This window comes from Aotus nancymaae, unplaced genomic scaffold (genome assembly GCF_030222135.1).
Source record: "Aotus nancymaae isolate 86718 unplaced genomic scaffold, 86718_ANA_hifiasm-v0.15.2.pri h1tg000076l, whole genome shotgun sequence".
In the NCBI taxonomy this organism is placed as follows: domain Eukaryota; kingdom Metazoa; phylum Chordata; class Mammalia; order Primates; family Aotidae; genus Aotus; species Aotus nancymaae.
In genome coordinates, this window is record NW_026988491.1 from 10142342 (window position 1) to 10149697 (window position 7356).

General features: G+C 42.0%; 1 pseudogene; it reads right to left on the reverse strand.

The window, feature by feature from the left end:
* Window positions 1–5196: 5196 nt before the first annotated feature.
* LOC105704829 (tRNA (guanine(10)-N2)-methyltransferase homolog) lies at window positions 5197–6623 on the reverse strand (annotated as a pseudogene).
* Between the last annotated feature and the right edge of the window lie 733 nt (window positions 6624–7356).

Genomic DNA, 7356 nt, shown 5'->3' on the forward strand with positions numbered 1-7356 from the left:
TGCACAAAAATGATTTTTTAGGATTTCTAAATTAGTTAACAGGCTGAAAAAGACCCTCAGGTGTCCCAGAGGAAAGGTGGCAGTGCTCAGGGGTTGCCCATTTTTCTGAATTACTCATCCATCTCCTCTGCTCTCTACTGGCACAGGGAATCGACGTGCAACCCTGGCTGTTTTGTACACAGGGCCTGGATCTCAACCATGTACCAAATAAAAGCTGGAAAAAAAATGTACCACATTTCATCTCAAACGTTTTCCATAGTATATATGATTTTTTATTTCTATTAAACTACAAAGTGAACAAGCTTTCCTCTTGTACTCCCGGTGAGCCAGTCAAAGCTAGAAGCCTGGCCAGGCATGGTGGCTCACACCTGTAATCCCAGCACTTTGGGAGGCTGACGAGGGTGGATTACCTGAGGTCAGGAGTTTGAGACCAGCCTGACTAACATGGTGAAACCCCATCTCTACTAAAAATACAGAAAAAATTAGCCAGGCGTGATGGTGCATGCCTGTAGTCCCAGCTACTGGGGAAGCTGAGGCAGGAGAACCCTTGAACCCAGGAGGTGAAGATTGTAGTAAGCCGAGATCGCACCACTGCACTCCAGCCTGGGAGACAGAGTGAGACCCAGTCTCAAAAAACAAACAAACAAACAAACAAAAACTAGACGCCTGAGTAATGGAGACAGTGCAGATTCAGAGCTGAACCAGACTGGAATTTGCACACCAGCTTCACCATGGGATGCTTTGGGATGCTCAAAGTCACTGCTCTGTGCATCTCAGTTTTCTCATCTGTAAAGTGAGGTGAGTCATCTCTGCCCATTCCGCTTGCAGCTTTGTGGTGGGGACATCGGATACGAACCTGCATTGAGCATTGAACATTGAACAGCACCAGATACATTGGAGGAGGTGTGGCTTGGGTAGTCAAATCATGTGGTTTTCAAAAGGTAGGAAATGGAAGCATCCATCTCTTTCCAACCTTTTTTCCCCCGAGACCGTCTTCCTGTGTCATCCAGGCTGGAGTGAGTGGCGCGATCACCGCTCACTGCAACCCCTGCCTCTGGAGCTCAAGCCATCCTCCCACCTTATTCTCCCAAGTAGCTAGGGCCACAGGTGTGCACCACCACATCTGGCTAATTATTTTTATTTTTGTAGAGACAGGGTCTCATAAAATTTAGACCCAGGCTGGTCTAAAACTCCTGGCCTCAAGCCGTTCTCCCACCTCAGCTTACCACAGTATTGGGATCACAGGCGAGAGCTACCATGCCCGTTCTTATCTTTCCAAACTTTGTGGGTGCCTGTGAATAAATTACTGCTTTTTGTTCTGCTTGGAATACAGAGAATTAGGCTCCACCCGCTTTTCGGTAGGCTGCGTCGTAAGCCAGTGGCCAATGGGCTGGCTGCCTACGGGTAGAGTGCCCGCCCCCTTATACAATCAGCTGCAACTGAGGGTTCACATGCCATTCCAGCAGCCAAGCTTTCTAATAGGCTTTAGAAGAGTCCCTGGCAGGTGCTGTTATGATGTTAGTTTGGTAGATGAGAAAACTGAGAGGTAACTGAGCCAATGACATGAAGCCAGTAAAACACAGAATTGTGATTCAAACCTTGGGCTTTAAATCGTTTCGTTCCACTGTCTTGCTCATCTCTGCCTCTCCAGGGCTAAGCAAAGTGCCTGGCATAGTAAGCACTCTGTATATGTTTGCCAACTGAGAGTTTGAGAATAATAACCCTTGTTTTACGGGCTTATTATGAAAATTAAATAAGTTAATATGACTGAAAGCATCTGGCGCAGACCCTGGGGTTGAGAGGTGGTGAATAAATATTCGTTTAATTCATTCATGAATTCATTCATTCATCCTCCCTTATGGCTTGGAGCCATTGCTCCTGGCAAACATGGAAAGAAGGCAAAACCTGTCTTCTCTCCCTGAGCCCCACATTGCCTTTAGAGAGCTGGTGCTCTTCCTTTCTCTCTGCTCATGCATAGAATCCACACCACCTTTTTGCCAGGAGGACTTAATGGTTAAGATAAGCCCCTCTCTGAGCTGCTTCTCCAGGCCCACCTCTCTCTTCTCCTACACGACCCTTCCCTAGCTCCCCACTCACACACCAGCCATCGTGGGCTGCCCAGAACTCACCCTGGGCTTTCCCTGTCTTGTGCTTTTGTTTACACCCATTCCTGCTCCTGGTAGGCTCCCTGTCCAGCCTTCAAAGCTCACCTCCAAGGGAGCTCTTCCATAGAGGCTTTTATTCCAGCCAGAAATCACCATCCCCAATCGCTGCCCCCCATTACTTTATCTTCACCCCTCTTAAGGTACTGAGGGTGCCAGGGATTGACCGAAAGCACGTGGATGGTGGAGTTTGCATGTGTGGCTCAGAAGATCCACACTGGCTGTGTGTTTTGGGTGAAGTAATTTAACCCTCACCCCTCCCCCAGCCTACATTTCTTATATGGAAGAACTAAGTTAAATAATCCTCACTGCATAGGGCTGTTGTGAGGATTAAACTAAATAAAATTAGAACAAATAATGAATACTCAGTCTTTTGTATTTCCCTAGCCCGATATTGCACTACAGAGTGTCAGAACTGAAAGGGATTTTAGGAATATCAATCAGATCCAGTGTTTCCCAAACTTTTGAAAAGCTAAGCAAAACCATTTTTTCCTATGGTGGCATGGGGGTACTGTTCTGTTGAAGACAGGACTTAGAGCTCTGCCCACCCAGCTCCTCCATCATCCCATTCCTCAAAGGCTCTTCCTCTCAAGAAGACTTCCAGTTTTGTCTTAGCCAGAGTAATTAGGCAAGAAAAAAAATAAATAAAGGGCATCGAAATTGGCAAGAAGGAAGTCAAACTGTCCTTGTTTGCAGATGACATGATTTTATATAGAAAACCCTAAAAGCTGCATCAAAAAACTCTTAGAAATTGTGGGAAGTGGAAAAGTTCTGCTTCAAAGTTTCCTTTCTTGTTTAAGAAAAACCACAAGTGTTAGGAATAGCAGTTTGTTTTAAACACTTTCTTCAATGCCTTTTTGCTTTTTCCTAGTAGCTCTTTGTTAAGCCCCATCCTATGTAGCTGTTAGACATGCTCACAGGCACATAGTACATTCAATGTCCTTGGACTTGGACCAAGATATTGTGCTGAGCGTGCTCACAGGCATGTCCCAGCTTGCAGACAATGCCCCTTCCTTATTCGGACTTCCTTGTTGTTCTCCACTGCTTTTACCTGCTTAGAAAAGTTTTAAGTTGGTAGCCAATCAGGTTTTAGTTTAGATTGTGAGGTCTGGCTCCAACCAATGGAAATCAGACACAGCAGTAAGGACAACCCCAAATGTGTAAGGGATAAATAAGTCTGCTTTTCCTTTGTTGTATTCTCGTGACAAGTTTGCTAATGAGGGTACCCTTTCTGAAGGAAGTAAAAAGAATTGCTTTGCTGAGAGACCCTTTGTCCCAGTACTGACTTTTCTTTGTGGCACCAAAAATTTACATATAACAGAACTGATAAGCAAATACAGTAAAATTTCAGGATACAAATCAACATAGAAAAACCAGCAGTGTTTCTATACAACAATAATGAACTAGCCAAAAAAGAAATTGAGGAAGCAATCTCACCTACAGTAACTATTAATACAAAAACCCTAAAATACCTAAGAATAAAAGTAACCAAGGAGGTGAAAGATCTTTACAAAGAAAATGATAAAATACTGATGAAAGAAATTGAAGAGGTCACAAAAATTGGAAATATTTCATATGTTTATGAATTAGAAGAATATTGTGAAAATGGTCATATTGCCAAAAGTGATCTACAGATTCAGTTGTAATCCCTATCAAAATACCAATGAAATTCTTCACAGAAATATAAAAAAACATCTTGGAATCTATATGGGATCCCAAATAGCCAAAGCAATCCTGAGCAAAAAAAGCAAGCTGGAGTCATCCCATTACCTAACTTAAAAATATACTGCAAAACTATCTTAACCAGAATAACCATGGTACTGGCATAAAAACAGATATATAGATCAATGGAACAGAATGAAAAACTCAGAAATAAATCAATGTATTTATAGCCAACTAATTTTCTTTCTTTTTTTTCCTCAGAAATTCTCAGTATAGTTTGTTAGTGGCAATGTAAATCGGTGACAATCATAAACCAAATTAAACAAATCTACCTAACGAATAAATTCTTTCTTTCTTTCTTTCCTTCCTTCTTCTTCTCTCTCTTTCTTTTTCTTTCTTCTTTCTGACATGGAGTCCCACTCTGTTGCCCAGGCTGGAGTGCAGTGGTACGATCTCAGCCCACTGCAACCTCTGCCTCCTGGGTTCAACTGATTTTCATGCATCAGCCTCCTGAGTAGCTGGGAGTATAGGCACCCGCCACCACACCCAGCTAATTTTTGTATTTTTGGTAGAGATGGGGTTCCACCCTGTTGGCCAGGGTGGTCTTGAATTCCTGACCTCAAATGATCCACCTGTCTTGGCCTCTCAAAGTGCTGGGATTACAGGCATGAACCACTGCGCCCAGTCTTAATGAATTAATTCCTAACCATTATTAATTGCTTATAATGTATCCAGCAGATACGTTTTAAAAGTCAACAATATGGCCAAGCATGGTGGTTCACGCCTATAATCCCAGCACTTCAGGAGGCCAAGGCAGGCGGATCACAAGGTCAAGAGTTCGAAACCAGCCTGAGCAACATGGTGAAACCCCTGTCTCTACTAAAAATGCAAAAAAAATTAGCTGGGTGTGGAGGCATGCGTCTCTAATCCCAGCTACTCAGGAGACTGAGGCAGGGAATTGCTTGAACCAGGGAGGCGAAGATTGCAGTGAGCCGAGATCATGCCACTGCACTCCAGCCTGGGTGACAGAGCGAGACTCTGTCTCAAAAAAAAAAAAAAAAAAAAAAAGAAAAAGTCAACAATATTAATTTCCTTTGTAGATAAATTGTTTAAAAAAACTGTTTTGAGTCAATATCCATTAATATTTGAAAGTACAAATACAAATTAAATAAGATTCAAAAGACTAATATACACAACAAAAAAGTCTATAAAACAAAGATAAGTTTAAAAACATTGCACAATTTACTTTCTACCTTTTTTATAGAAAATATTTTAAAATAGGACATATTGTCTGGATCATACATGAAAGTTCACATCCGGATGTCTTTTCTATCAAATTCTTATCCTTTCTTCATTGTCAAAATCTTAATTTTCATTCCTGGCTGGATTGTTATTCCTTGGAAATTCTTTCTGTCATCCCACTAAAATATTTCTCATGGAAGCAATTATGACCTTGGTATGGCAGAAAACGATCGCTTTGCAGACATGAATACCGGTCCCAGTTCTCAAATTTCTTCACCTTTTCCATTGTGATCAGGCACCTTGATGAGTGACTGGAAAGCTTCTGCTCACGGTTGCTAACGAGTGTCACGCAAGGGTGCCAGGGCACCAGCTCTTCAGTGTTTTCTGGTGTATACACTGGTAACCAACAGACTACCAGTCTTCCACCTAACACAAGGGTCTCAGCTGCGAAGTTTAACAAGTCAACAAACATATCACTCAGATGATAACTCAAGGAAACAGGAACGTGGCTTTCTGGACGTTTTCCCATCTCCTTCGGTATTTCCTTCTGTGAACCTGTTCTCGTAGATTCTCTGATACCATATGGGGGATCAGTAATGACTGCATCAAAATATGTGCCCTTTCTCCAGGAAGGTTTAGATGCATCTGAAACCAGGACATCAAGGTAATACTTTTGTAAACCATATTGACAAAGATTGGCCCTAATGTTTTCTTCTGGTCCTTTCTATATCTGTTTTTTTTTCCTACTGGCCTTTCCCAAGCCATGAACTGTGCTGTAGTCTGTGTCTGCCCCATATACATATGCACCAAAATGAGCAGATGCTATCATGAGGCCATCTAGAAGAGCTAGTTGTCAAGGGGAACAGAAAAGCTTTCCTTTGCTTTCTTAAACACAACTTTATCCATTTGGTTGGAGCGAGTTTCAAGAAGACCCAATTTATAGTTGCGATTAACAGTACACAGCTGTTTCAACAAATGGATCAAAGACAATCTCATTTTCTTTCACTCTCCCATGGTTAGCCATGATGAATGACAAACCAGCATCCACACTTGTATTTCCAGCAAAGCACCCCTTTTTGACACTGTATGACTCAGTAAGCTCTCTCTGTCCATCTGCAATCCATCTACCAAAATAAATATTATGTGGATTCTCAGGAATGCAGTTTGGGTCCAAACCACCATCCTCCAAAACAGAGAATATATGTTGTAGTTTCTTTAAATTCACTTTTTCTTGAAATAGGAGAAATTTACGTGCGTCTGTTTGCTTGATTTTTCTTTTCTTGTGTCAATGTCTTATTAAAAATGTGAATCTTTATTTTATATGTAGAGTCTGAATGTAGAAATAGAACCATCTTCTCCACAGGGTAATTTTTAAGAGAACTGTACAGCTCCTCGGGAGATCGTCCAGGACTCCATAGTTCACATACAGATTTGGCACACACTGTCCATCTCATTCAATTTCTTGCAGTGTCTGGAATGCTAAGAATCCAAAATGGTGACTTTCCATGTTTTTTGACTGCTGGCGAACTGACCTCCAAAAAACGAAAGCAAAGATTTTATTTCCTGAGGCATTTAAGCTTCACCATCAGACAATTACAGTTCGGGGTTTGGCAGGTGGAACTCCAGTGCTCCTGCACCAGCAGCGCCATTGCAGCTACCCATCGAGGTCCCACTTCATTCTCCCTCCCACAGCAGAGTCTCCACTGAGACCAGCCAGCTGATTTTCAACAAAGGCACCCAGAACATTCAGTGGTGAAAGAACAGTCTTTTCAATGAGTGCTGCTGGAAAAACTGGATATACATATACAGAAAAATAAAACTAGACTTCTATCGCTCACCATATAGAAAAAATCAAATCAGAATGGATTAAAGACTTAAACACAGGACCTGAAACTATAAAACTATTAGAAGAAAACACTGGGGAGACACTTTGGGAGGACATTGCCCTGGGCAAAGGTTTTTTGGCCCTGGCAACAAAAGCAAAAATAGACAAATGGTATTATCTCAAGCTAAAAAGCTTCTGTACGTAAAGGAAGCAGTCAACAGAGTGAAGAGACAACCTACAGAATGGGGGAAAGCATTTGCAACTATTCATCTGATAGGGAAGTAATAAACAGAACATGTAAAAGCTGGGTGCAGTGGCTCACACCTGTAATCCCAGCACTCTGGGAGGCCAAGGGAGGATGACCTGAGGCCAGCAGTTTGATACCAGAATATGGAAGAAATGCGACAGTAACAAGAACAAAGCCAAATAATCTAATTTTAACATGGGCAAATAGTCTGAATAGAC